The 12,715-nt window shown below is 45.4% G+C and overlaps 1 protein-coding gene across 1 annotated transcript in view; it reads right to left on the bottom strand.

Moving 5' to 3' along the window:
* LOC147642009 (protein CHROMATIN REMODELING 35-like) overlaps positions 1 to 11,973 on the bottom strand; it is a 54,017-nt gene extending 42,044 nt beyond the window's left edge. The window contains exon 1 of the mRNA XM_086802129.1: positions 11,733 to 11,973. The gene's annotated coding sequence lies outside the window, so the exon portion shown is untranslated. The remainder of the gene's footprint in view (positions 1 to 11,732) is intronic.
* Between the last annotated feature and the right edge of the window lie 742 nt (positions 11,974 to 12,715).

The following is a 12,715-nucleotide window of genomic DNA, read 5'->3' as shown; positions in this document are numbered from 1 at the left end:
AACGGCCATGGAAACGGATGGGGCTTTGAAATGGAGAAACATGTTTCTAGGGACTGAAACGACCGTTTCCTATGACTGTGCTACACTCATCTCCTCAAGATTCACGGGTGGACCACAAGACTTACAGTAAAATCTTATGTTGCGGTCCACTCTCCCACAACGTGGCTTCCACCCTGCTAGACGCAACTAGGGAGTGAAGCGCCCCTTGCTAGAGTCCTTGTTTCAGAATTTTATTTCCCAACAGGCTTCTGGTCTTGAGAAGAGAACCTGCCGTGACTTTGCTTTGATGTTTTCAAGGAGTTTGCCGTCTTAGAAAGAAAGTGGTCGCATGCTGTAGCCATGGGCATCAAAGATCCCATGTTTTCAAGGAGTTTGCCACATTAGAAAGAAAGAGGCCATCAAAGCTCCCATGTTTTCAAGGAGTTCGCCGTCTTAGAAAGAAAGAGGTCCCATGCTGTAGCCGTAGGGCATCAAAGCTCCCACGGCCATGCCCATGCTACCTTTGAGGCTCTCTCTGTCATGTGCACCCACTACACAAGGGCGCCATGTGGAAATACTCGTACAAAAATGCATTGTTACCTGTTGGGATTATAGACAAGCATTGAGCTTGTTGTTGTGAGCCCTTGTCTAGGGACACCAATCACATCATTAGCACTAGGTCTAGGGCCAGTTAGTCTGTACACGTTTCTTTTTCAATGGTAGATCCTTCAGAAGTTATATGATTGCCCGCCTGGGGGTGATATAAGTAGCCCGCCCGAAGGCGCTGAGAAGAACCCAACCTAAGGCTGTGGGTGCCTTTGGGGAGCCCAGTTAGTCTGTACGTTGTCCCCCATAGTTTTGCAACCCACTTGGAGATTTCGTGCCGAGTGCTACACTTGTCTCTAGACTAGTTTGCAGGCCATGCAGGGTGCTAGACAGCATAGTATCAGTTGCCAGGCAGCATGGGCATTGTTCTGGGAAGTTTGGGCCCCATTTTAGCAGGCCAGACAATATTGGAGAGCACGGACAGCAGTTTGGGCTGGTCGGGCACCATTATAGGCGGTCAAGTTACATTTATTGTGGTCATGAGCTGGTCACGGAGGGATCGATCAGGCCGACCCAGTAAAGGGGGCACAATTTGCCCTATTAAAAGACCCTTGCCCTCATATATACAATTGAGTCATCAAGGAGCTGCATCCAACATTAAGAACTCAATGCAGGAGGACACGACCGGCCAAGGAATCAACAATTGGATATCCAGACAAACCAGCAGAGGCGGCCAGCTGCTTCAAAGACACCGCCCGGTGAGTGATTCCACCTCCTATTCAGCTCGAAATCAGCCGATTTGCCATTCAGCCCAAGGTCAATCCACAATTTAAAAAATCTTCCGATCCAAATCTTTGTATTTACTTTTTATTTTTTATTTTTTTCAGGAAAGAGACTTCTATTAAGTATGAAAAAAAGTATACAACAATCATGGCTATAAGCTCTGGAACAGAATAGAATCACCCCAATATGTAAGGTGATTTTAACCACTGAGGAGCATCATGATGCCATGAGAGACCTATGGGACTAGAGGAAAAGAAAATGCCACAATCCCACTCCCACATAAATACAACACGCTTTGCCTGTGCGGAACGAGAGGACCCCTGAATACGAGCCCAAGCCCCAAGTAGCCATGAGAGTGGATGATATCACCCCATATAGCACTAATGCACTGAGATCCAAAAATCTAGACAGCCTCAATAGCCTCCGTGCATCTAGCTCTCCAAATCTGCCATGCTGTAATACTAGCAACAACAACTGGTGTCAATCCTCTGTCTGGGGGGTGTATAATCAGAGTGAGGGACATTCTGCAATAAACCATGCTAAGCAATACCTCTACGAATGAAAATAGCAGAGTTTGTACCACTGCCCTCGTAGAAAAGCTACGGACCAGACTGGGAAAGCCAAGCAACTGCCCCCTAAGTCACATGCATGACGCGGCCACTCAATTTGCCCATAAGTTGGGCTATAGAACCCCAAATATGTTGTGCAGTGCTCCATCCCCATATACAATGTTGTAGTCTCAGAATCTGCCCCACATCTGGAGCAAGTAGGTGCTACACCGAAAACCGATCTCCACTGATTGGTGGGGAGACCACCATGTAAAAATAACCAAAAGAAATGAGAGATCCGGCTATGCCAAAGCCTATGTCAATATCTGCGCTGTATCACTGGAGAGATATCATAACTCTCCCAATGAGGCCTGAGAGTAGGGATTCTATGCATCTGTCGAGTGAGGAGAAGCCTCGCATTCCAGACCGTAAAACTAAAAAGGGGAAGGCTTTTCAATGGATCGAAGGCATCAATCCACTCCCACTCTCCTGGATCCCACTGAAGATATCTAATAGGACTGCCACCATATACCCACAAACACCAAGAGCCATGAGTCACTATCTGAGGAGAAGGATCAACGAAACAATGCTTCCAACAATCCTCACTAGACTAAGCCTAGTATCTAGGATGATGCCCTCCATGCTACATCTCGTCAATATCCCTCTAGGCATGATAGAATTGATGATGCAATCTGTAGCCTCCTGGCCTGGGAGAGCAATGACCTCTAGAGGTGTGCCTATCCTCAAAAACTCTCCCAACCAACTCGGATGATAGTCTCCATCAAAGGTCGCAAAGAGCCACTCATGTGGAATAGCTGCGTCAATCTGATCAATACATATGCAAGAGCCCCTAAGATGCTGAATATATGCAACTCTCCGATCCACCAGAAGACTCTTAAAGGTCTTCCAAGCAAGAACTGTGTATGCACATCTCTCCCATCTTGACCACTACATGTAACGAGATGCACCAAGTGGCCGCCTGATGAACGCGTTCCACATAATAGATTGTTGGTCAGCCTCATCCAAAGACCTCGGAAGCCTTTGTCGCAAAAATGGACTCATGCTTCTCCATGCTCTGGCAATGGCTACGATAAGAGGGGAAGACGGTGCCCTGATATCAGCCTCTATGAACAAAAACCATGTGGGGGGGTGGCAACCAATCTCTCCCAACACGAGATGTACATCCGGAAATCTGAGACAAGAAAAAACCCTTCCAAGGCTTAGTGCCTAGTCGGAAACCTCTGACTACAAGTTTCCAAAACAACGCTCTGCATTGGACATCCGGATCAATAATATTCAGCCTCCCCCTCTTGTCTCGGCGGAATAACCGTGAGCCAAGCTACCCTGGCACAAGTGTCTGTGGTGCCATCCAAACCCGACCAAAGAAAATTGCAAATCAATCTCCGCAATTGACCAATGCACGCACGAGAGAAGCACCAACAAGAGGCAATAAACCAAGCCGAGGCAAGCAATACGTGATTAGCCACCAAAGCTTTGGAGACTAAATCTAATCTCCTAGAGCTCCAATGAAGAAGCTTCTTCCGAATACTCATAAGTACTACAGCAAACTGTTGTGCAGGAGAAATATCAACCCCAACCTGGCATCCCAAATATCTAGCAATGCATCCTCTAGTGATCCAAGTCCCTGTTGCCAAACAAAACTCTTCCAATGCTACCCGGAAGGAACATAAGCATGTGTGCGAGGCCTCCAAGAACATGGCTATGTTATCAGCTAACTCAGAGTCAACCAACTCCTCTTGACTACAAAGAGACAACCTCAATCTAGAAATACCAGCAGTGGAGCGGAGGAAGACGCCAATGGCCTGTGCAACTACGATATATAATAATAGGGCTAAAGGACAACCCTGCCGTACTAAGCGAGAGATTTGAAATTGCTCTCCTATCACTGCAATCAAGCACACTACTATGGGCATCACGATACATGCATGAAACTCCCTTGATCCATCTCTGAGCCCATATGGCTAAAAGTACCCTCAAGGAAGTCCCAATCCACTCTATCATAGGCCTTCTCAAAATCCAAGAGCAGAATGGCTGAGGGTTGATTACTCGCTTTAATCAAGGAAATACACTACAAGGTGGCCGCCCTTCAGTGGATTTTGGGGTCCGATCAGGTGTCAAATGTGTTCCTCTCTCTAGTTCTCTTCAGTAACAAGTTTTTTTCCACCCTAAAAAATTCTTCTATTAGTCCAAAAAAAAAATCTGCATAAATTCAGCCCTCAAAGAGGTAAGAAGATAACCCTTGTCAAATCCCCACGGATCCCCTCATGATCGATCTTGGTTCGAACTCGAAACCTGCAAACAAACGAACAAACAAACAAGCAAGGGGGTGCCCAACCATGACAGCCGTGGGCAAGCCCACAGTCTTGGCTGTCCCCACCGAGCCACGAGCTGAGCTAACTAGGTTGACGTACCGACCAATCTCCTCCTCGCGACGTCCCATACCGCCACGAAGCTGCCCTCACGGGCCTCGAGATTGCTGCCGGCCTCGGCTGCACAAAGCAGGCACGTCTGCACTAGATCCAGGCTCCAAGACCATAGAGCTCTCACAAACTCGCGAGACTCTCTATCCAATAACTAACCTTGGCCACCCTTTTATAGGCTCTTGGCCGGTCATCGGGCGTCCACACTTGGCCGCCCGCCCGTCCATACTTGGGTGCCCGCCCGTTAGTATTTCCCTAACTCAGCTCGTCAATCAGCCTGCCTAGTTCCAAGCTTCCCCAAGCCTCGAAACTAATCGTGCATGCGTATAGCACACGGTAGATACGCACTGTGCACATGACACTCCCCTTCCTCTAAGAGCTCACTCTTGAGCTCACTAAAAAGCCAGGGTAATCTCTCTGAAGAGAAGTCAATGTCTCCCATGTAGCGTCCTCCTCAACACGATCCTTCCACTTGATCTTGTATTCCGTGATAAGCGTATGACGCAATCTTCGTTCACGAAAGCCAAGAATCTTTTTAGGTTCGTGCGGAACAAATGTCATGTCCTGGACATCTATAATTTCTTGAGGAGTAACTAACTGATCTGCTCCACCCAGTACTTCCTTAAGTCTACTGACATGAAATACAGGATGAACTTTCACATGAGAAGGCAAATCCAATTCATATGCAACTGAACCAATCCGTCGAGTAACACGAAATGGTCCACAGTATCTAGGGGATAATTTCGGAGATCTACCTGTCCGTAAAGTCTCGGAACCTTTCGGAATTCACAAATACACTATCGTTCCTTCAGAGAACTCTCTAGGTGAACGATGTCTATTAGAATAAAACCTGTCTCGGTCTTGAGCACTTCTAATAGATTCCTTTGCAACTTGTAACATTTCCTGCATATCTTGTAAAAAATTGCGTGCTGCATCATGCTGAAGTCCTGAGAATCCTACTGTAACAGGTGATCTAGGTTGAAAACCATACATAAGCATGAAAGGACTAAACCCTGTACTCGTATGCTTAGTACTGTTATATGCAAATTCTAACATAGGAAGATAATCCTCCCATGAACTCTGTCTTTTGGATACATATGCTCGAAGCATATCCTCCAAAATCTGATTCACTCTTTCAGTCTGGCCATCAGATTGAGGATGGTCTGAGGAACTCAAATTCAAAGTTGTTTCCAACTTCTCAAAAACAAGTTTCCAAAGGTCACTCGTAAACTTATAGAGTCCCTATCACTGACTATGTCCTGCAGTAACCCGTACAGTCTAAACAATTGCTCGATAAACTGCCGAGCTAATTGCGTAGCTGTAATAGTCTTCTGGGTGAGTAAAAATCTAGCCATTTTTGTCAAGCGATCTACCACAACCCAAATAGAATCATGGCCTTGATGTGTTCTTGGCAATCCGGTAATAAAATCCATGGAAATACTTTCCCATTTATTACCTGGGATTTGCAAAGGATGCAACAACCCAGCCTGTCTAAAGCGTTCAGCTTTATTTGCCTGACAAATCTGACACTTGAGAACATAATCTTCTATATACCCTTTCATCTTCGGCCAATAAAAAGTGTGTTTTACTAATGATAGCGTCCTGTGTACCCCAGGGTGTCTAGCAGAAGGGGCGTCGTGACACTCCCTCAGAATCTTGGACCTAATGTCCGGGATCTGTGGTACACAAATTTTGTCATTTCGGAATAGTAAACCATTCCAAATCATCCACTGACCTCCTGCAGCCTGAATAGTAGACTGCTCAGTCACCGAGTCTTGGTCAATCAATGAGCTCCCGTCCTGGATCTTCTGCCAAAATGGACCAAAATAACTATCAGTCCTGCAAAGCCCTCTCAATGACTGAAATAAGTCAGTAGAAATCTCGGTGAACGACAAAGTATTCACCTCTCTAATCCGACTAAGCGCATCTGCAATACTATTCATGGACCCTTTCCGATAACGGCGATAACGGATCTCAAAATCCAAATCTTGCATTAACTCTGTCCAACGAGCTTTCCTTCCTCTCAAATCATCTGCATCACACACATACTTAATTGACTGATGATCAGTCAATACCACAAACTTGGAGCCATATAAATAATGTCTCCAAACCTTGAGAGCATGAATCACAGCATAAAGCTCCTTCTCAAGGGTTGGCCAACGAGATTGAGTGTCGTCTAGCTTTTTACTTTCAAAAGCAACCGGTCTACCATCTTGAAATAAAGCAGCCCCGATAGCAGTCACTGGCATCAGTTTCAAGAACATAAGGCCGACTAGGATCAGGCAATGCTAAGATAGGAGCTTCCTTGACTTTATCTTTCAAAAGTCTGAAGGCCATATCCAAATCGTTATTCCAAGTGATAGGCTGATTTGACTTACGTCCACGACCTTTCAATAAGTCGGTCATCGGTAGTGTGAGCTGAGAGTACTCCCGTACAGATTTCCGAAGAAAAACAACAAAACCGAGAAAAGAATGAAGTTGTTTCACTGTTCGCGGTATAGGCCAGTCCAAAATCTTCTGAACTCGGTCATAGTCAATGCTCAATCCATCTCTAGTGATCTTGTGTCCCAAGTAAATGATGTCGGTCATAAAGAACTCACATTTACTCAACTTAGCATATAATCGATTCTGTCTTAAAATAGCTAAGACAATCGTGAGGTGTCTGACATGATTCTCAAGAGTACGACTATATATCAAAATATCATCCAGAAACACCACCATGAATTTTTCCAAATGTTCACGAAAAAGATCGTTCATCATTTGCTGGAAAGTGGCTGGAGCATTAGTTAACCCAAAAGGTAATACGAGAAACTCGTAATGGCCATACCTAGTCCGAAAGGCGGTTCTTTCGGCGGTGATAGCCAGTACGTAAATCTATCTTCGTGAAATATTTCGCTCCTGCTAACCGGTCAATCAGGTCATCGGATCTAGGGAGAGGATAACGGTTCTTAATGGTCAGCTTGTTCAATCTCTTGTAATCTATATACATTCTCCAAGAATTGTACTTCTTTCTCCTAAGCAACACAAGTGCACCCCAAGGTGATTTACTTGGACGGATCTGGCCCATCCTCAAATAATCTTCGAGTTGTTTAGCCAACTCATCTTCCTCAGCTTGGCTCATCCTATAAGGTGGAATACTTACAGGATGAGCACCAGGGATCAAGTCAATACGATGATCTACTGGCCGTTCAGGTGGTAAACCCGATGGCAGTTCCTTCGGAAATACATCTTGAAACGAAGATACGAGCTGAATGAATGGCCTCGTCCAATGTTTTACATTTGTTATTTTTTACCTGTAATCGGTACGAGTCTGGTAAACCAGCTACGAAAAACCCCAACAGAGTAGTGGGATCCATCTTTGTAGCTTTCATCTGCAAGTCACGAAACTTCTGGAGGTAGACCTCATAAGTGAGGTGCTGCGAGGTCATGGTCAAAGCTGAAAACCGGGCAACAACATCGTAATCATCCTCTTTCTTGAGGAATTCTTTCTTGAAAATGTCTTCAAATTGTGCCCAAGTCGTTGGCTTAGGGTTGAGTTCCTTCCACCAAAGCAAAGCTTTGCCGGACAGGAAACCTAATGCTAACTGTATCTTCTTTCCATCATCGTATGGATGAAACTGAAAGTGAACTTGCCACTTGTGTAGCCAGGTGTCCACGATCTCCTTGGTTCGCTGCTTTTGCTCGCCCCTGAACGGTTCCGGAGTAATATTGGGCCTAAAGCTGAAGCCAAGGTATCCATACCCGAGAAAGTAGAGAGGGTAGTGGTCAAGAGAGCGACGGAGTTCTGCAAAGCTTGCATTTGAGCGTCGATTTGTGCTTGACGTTCCGACGAAGAAGCTTCGAGAGCTACTTTGAACTCTTGGAAATCTGATTTTGACACAAAATCGTCCAAAAGATCGGCATCGGTACCTTCCGTAGCCGGCAAGCCTTCCCGTTCCACAAGGGGCTCCAACTCCGATTCTTGGGTCGACATCGTAAAGAGGGTACGCAGAGAGAAATTTCAATCTTTGCACAATAAAAGTGCACGGGAACTTGAGAGCTTGAGAGCTTGAAAACTTGAGAACTCAAGAGATGTGTGGCAAGAAGCCCACGTGAGGGGTTTATAAAGGTTTCCCAAAAGCCAAAAATCTCGAAAAGCTAGGCTTAGCTTTTGTGTTTTTTTTTTTGAATATATATATATATATATATATATATATATATATATTCTATTGTCTTAAAAAATAAAAACCTTGGAAACCTTAGAGAGGAGAGGACTTTTAAACCTTTAAAAAAAATTAAACTCCCCTTAAAAAAAACAAAAAACGAAAGCACTAAAAACGAATGCTTTCCTTACGTGTTTTTTTTTTCCGCTTCCCTCGTGGATTAGTGCCGTCGGCAAGCTGCTGATGTCATCCGTCGCCGTCCCCAACTGCTGCCGGCGCCTGTGCGACCTGCACCAGCCTCGCGTAGGCCTTGCCATGAGGCCACGTGGGCCTGGGCTGGCTGCTACGCAGCCTGTGGCCTAGCGGGCTACGCTACCTGGCCTGACGCTGCCTAGCCGGCCTGGGGTGGCTGCGCAAGCCGCCTGGCTTGGCAGGCTTGGCCGCCTGGCTGCCTACAGGCCTAGCCCGCCTACACCGTAGCTGCTCAACTGGCACGTCAACACAACTCGGCCAGCAACCCACTCGCCAGCACTTCTTTCGCTCTCTCTCTCATGGGTTCAACGAAAGCAACGAAAGCAACGTGCTTTTTCTCTCTTTTTTTTCAGTTTTCTCTCCCTGCAAGTTATGCGACTGCACAACAAAACTTCTCTTCTTTGCAAAAGCAATCAACCTTCTAAACCTACCATCTCCCATCAACATGGGTGTCTTAGATGAAGAAAAAACACATACCAATCTAAAAACTGCAGTATGCACAGAAAAAACAGCAAGCTTTTTAACACATACCGTTCTTCGACCTCTTCTTCTCTACCTACCGACTTGCTCGTTCACGAGGTATGCTCTGATACCACTGTCAAATCCCCACGGATCCCCTCGTGATCGATCTTGGTTCGAACTCGAAACCTGCAAACAAACGAACAAACAAACAAGCAAGGGGGTGCAGGCCTGACTCACCTCCCAACCATGACAGCCGTGGGCAAGCCCACAGTCTTGGCTGTCCCCACCGAGCCACGAGCTGAGCTAACTAGGTTGACGTACCGACCAATCTCCTCCTCGCGACGTCCCATACCGCCACGAAGCTGCCCTCGCGGGCCTCGAGATTGCTGCCGGCCTCGGCTGCACAAAGCAGGTGCACGTCTGCACTAGATCCAGGCTCCAAGACCATAGAGCTCTCACAAACTCGCGAGGCTCTCTATCCAACAACTAACCTTGGTCACCCTTTTATAGGCTCTTGGCCGGTCATCGGGCGTCCACACTTGGCCGCCCGCCCGTCCATACTTGGGTGCCCGCCCGTTAGTATTTCCCTAACTCAGCTCGTCAATCAGCCTGCCTAGTTCCAAGCTTCCCCAAGCCTCGAAACTAGTCGTGCATGCGTATAGCACACGGTAGATACGCACTGTGCACATGACAACCCTCCAAGGAGGTCACGCAACAATGAAAATGGTCGTAAGATGTAAAAACAGGAGAGGATGCTTCGGCCGCTCTGAGATGGAGGCTACAGACAGTTGCCTCCTGATGGGGTTTCATGTGTGAAAATACTAGTCCGAGACACCTTGAAGATGGTTGATCATATCAAGCTTGAGGAGCCAGATGGTATCTCTCACTGTTACCAGATTATGAAGGTGTAGGGTCTTTGTAGGCAGTGTTGAGCTTGCTATTAGCGAGGACATCTTGTGAGAAATTGGCCGAGGTGGACTATTGTTCCCCTTGGAAACCAAAGGCGCAACCAAGGCCCCCTATAGCTCATCAAGGAGGCCGCACATACCAGTCCCTTACGTGGAGCTCCCACTGAGCCACATCCCTTCACCCAACACCCCACCAAACAAACCCCCCGCCAAAGGCCGCACAAACAGCCTCCTCACGCCGGCCCAAATTGTATAGGGTATTCTCCACATCCATCCAACAGATAGCAAGCCAATGAAACAGTGTGCTCCAATGAAACAGTGTGCTGTGTCAAAAGCAATGATAGGCTACATCTACAAGAGCACTTCATCTATGAAATGGATAGTTCTCCTAATACGTGACGGTGGCGGAGGTTCATCTGAAGTGGAAGTCATTGCACTGAAAGAAGAACAAATGGTTTTGTGCAATCGGCACCATGAGGGACAATTAACCCACACTGTCTGCCCTACCCTGAGGCATGAAAGAAAGACTCAAGCTGGAATGAGATTTTTAACAAAAGTCACTCCATAGTGCTCCCCAATTGGTTGAGATCTCCTTACCTTTTGGTTTGAGATCTCCCTTCGTATGATTTTATTTCACTTGATAGAAGTCTCCTCTCCTTTCTTTTTCTCTTCTTTTTTTTTTTTGGCGGGGGGGGGGGCGGGGGGGGGGGGGGGGGGGGGGGGGGGCACGGGGGCCGCGGGGGGGGGGGGGGGGGGTGGGTTTGATCTTCTAAAACTTCCTATAAAACATAAATGCTAAATGGTTTTTCCTGAGGAGTCCTCTTCCTTAGTTTTCAGAATGATTCCAAGTGGATGGCTTTATGATTGAATATAGAAGCCTCTTCTTACACAAAATACATTACCATTGTCAAACACCTTCATTCAAGGTACATGAAAAGTTTGTTTACGCAAAAACTATGTGCTTTTACTACCTAATCATTGAGCAGCCATACAGTAGGGATAGGCAGACACTTGCACATGATTTTGAGAAGGTTTTTGTGTTGTGTATCAAATTGATTTGCATCAAGCCACTACCCAACTGTGCATCCTACTCAACTGTGCATCAAACACAGGACCTTGATCAAGATCACACACCCATTGTTCAATGTTCAAAACTACTTTCTAGCACACCTTACGTATCTCTCTTATCAGAGATACCTTCCTTTTGGCAAAATTCAGGTCTCTCTTCTATCAAGGTTTATGGGCCTTTATATCATGCAACAGACAGAGATTTGGGTAATTGTTGGATGCCTAAGCTTTGCAAGGACAAAAAATGACAAAGTACATTCTAGAAAAAAATTATAGTGTAATCAAATCAAACAATACCATGTACTTGAGAAAACTAAGCTCGTGAATCAAATAAGTAAAAAGTGAGCACAAGCTTATCCATTTGATTACCTTACCAACGTACATTGACATGTAAACAAATACTATTCTATTTTAAGAGGAGGATTCAAGAACATCATGAAACTTTTCTTCTTGGACAAAACTAGTGCAGGAGAGTAGCTATAGAAGCCACAAAATGTGCATGCATGTGAGGCTTTTTGCTTTTTGCCAGTAGCTAGCTGAGATTAATGTAAAGCTATCATTAATGTTATGAGCATAAAGAGATTAAGTTGATCAAAGACTTACGAGGATGGGCTTTGTCGTCTAAACAAACAGGCGAGCTATGGCAGCCGGATGTTGAGAGTAGCTTTCACATTTCATGATGGGTATTACTTTAATGGTTTGGTTGTGTTGCTTTGATTGATGGGTAGAGTAGAGACCCTTGGTTGTGTTGCTTTGATTGATGGGTAGAGTAGAGACCCTTGGTTGGTTGCATGTCGGGTCCTTTTTGCCCTCTCTTCAAGTGAGTTGCATGCCCAACGCCAACGTCACGTGTGATAGGACGCTCTCCTTTTTTTAACATAGGGAAAAAATTTTGCAACTCTTTTAAAAGACTTTTGTGATCCATTTTTTTATACATTGAAATTTCAAACTACTAAAGACAGGGTTTTTGACCCTACCTTGGTCCTGGATCCATCCTTGGTGTCCTTGGGGCTCCCTTAGCCTTGTATTGTTTCGGAAGTTGGCCAAAAGCTCCTCGAGGTAAAGCTAGAGTGTTATGAAGGCTCCCTAGTATCCTCGATACTACAACTCACCGAAAACGCACAAGGGCACCAATCCTTGATGTTCTATTAGTGCTAATTCTTTGTGCCATGCTCATGATAACTCACTCATACTAGCAAGAGACATGCAATAAGCCAATGATCTTTAAAAAGGGTTTCCTTGGAGGGCTTATTGAGGTTTTTTAAGAATTTTTAAGGATTATATATATAGTGTACTGAGGGCTACCAGCATAGCTATTACACATGTTCCATAATGTTAGACAAAGGAATAGAAAATACTATTGTTATAATGTAAATGTAATGTTGTGTGGCAGGCAAATGGTGCATGGTTTGAAGGGTTTCATAAAGAGCATAGCATCTCCATAATGATACAAGGGAATTATTTGTCAATATGGACAAACCACAATCATGAATATAAGAGGTGTTGAAAAAGTAAGCTAATTTACTTGCACATTTTGATGTGCCCTAATGACCAAGCACATTAATTGATGACATGTCTAGATAGCT

This window comes from Cibotium barometz, chromosome 1 (genome assembly GCF_041138505.1).
Source record: "Cibotium barometz isolate CiBa-2024 chromosome 1, ASM4113850v1, whole genome shotgun sequence".
Lineage (NCBI taxonomy): Eukaryota > Viridiplantae > Streptophyta > Polypodiopsida > Cyatheales > Cibotiaceae > Cibotium > Cibotium barometz.
This window is presented reverse-complemented; position numbering and strand designations above follow the sequence as displayed.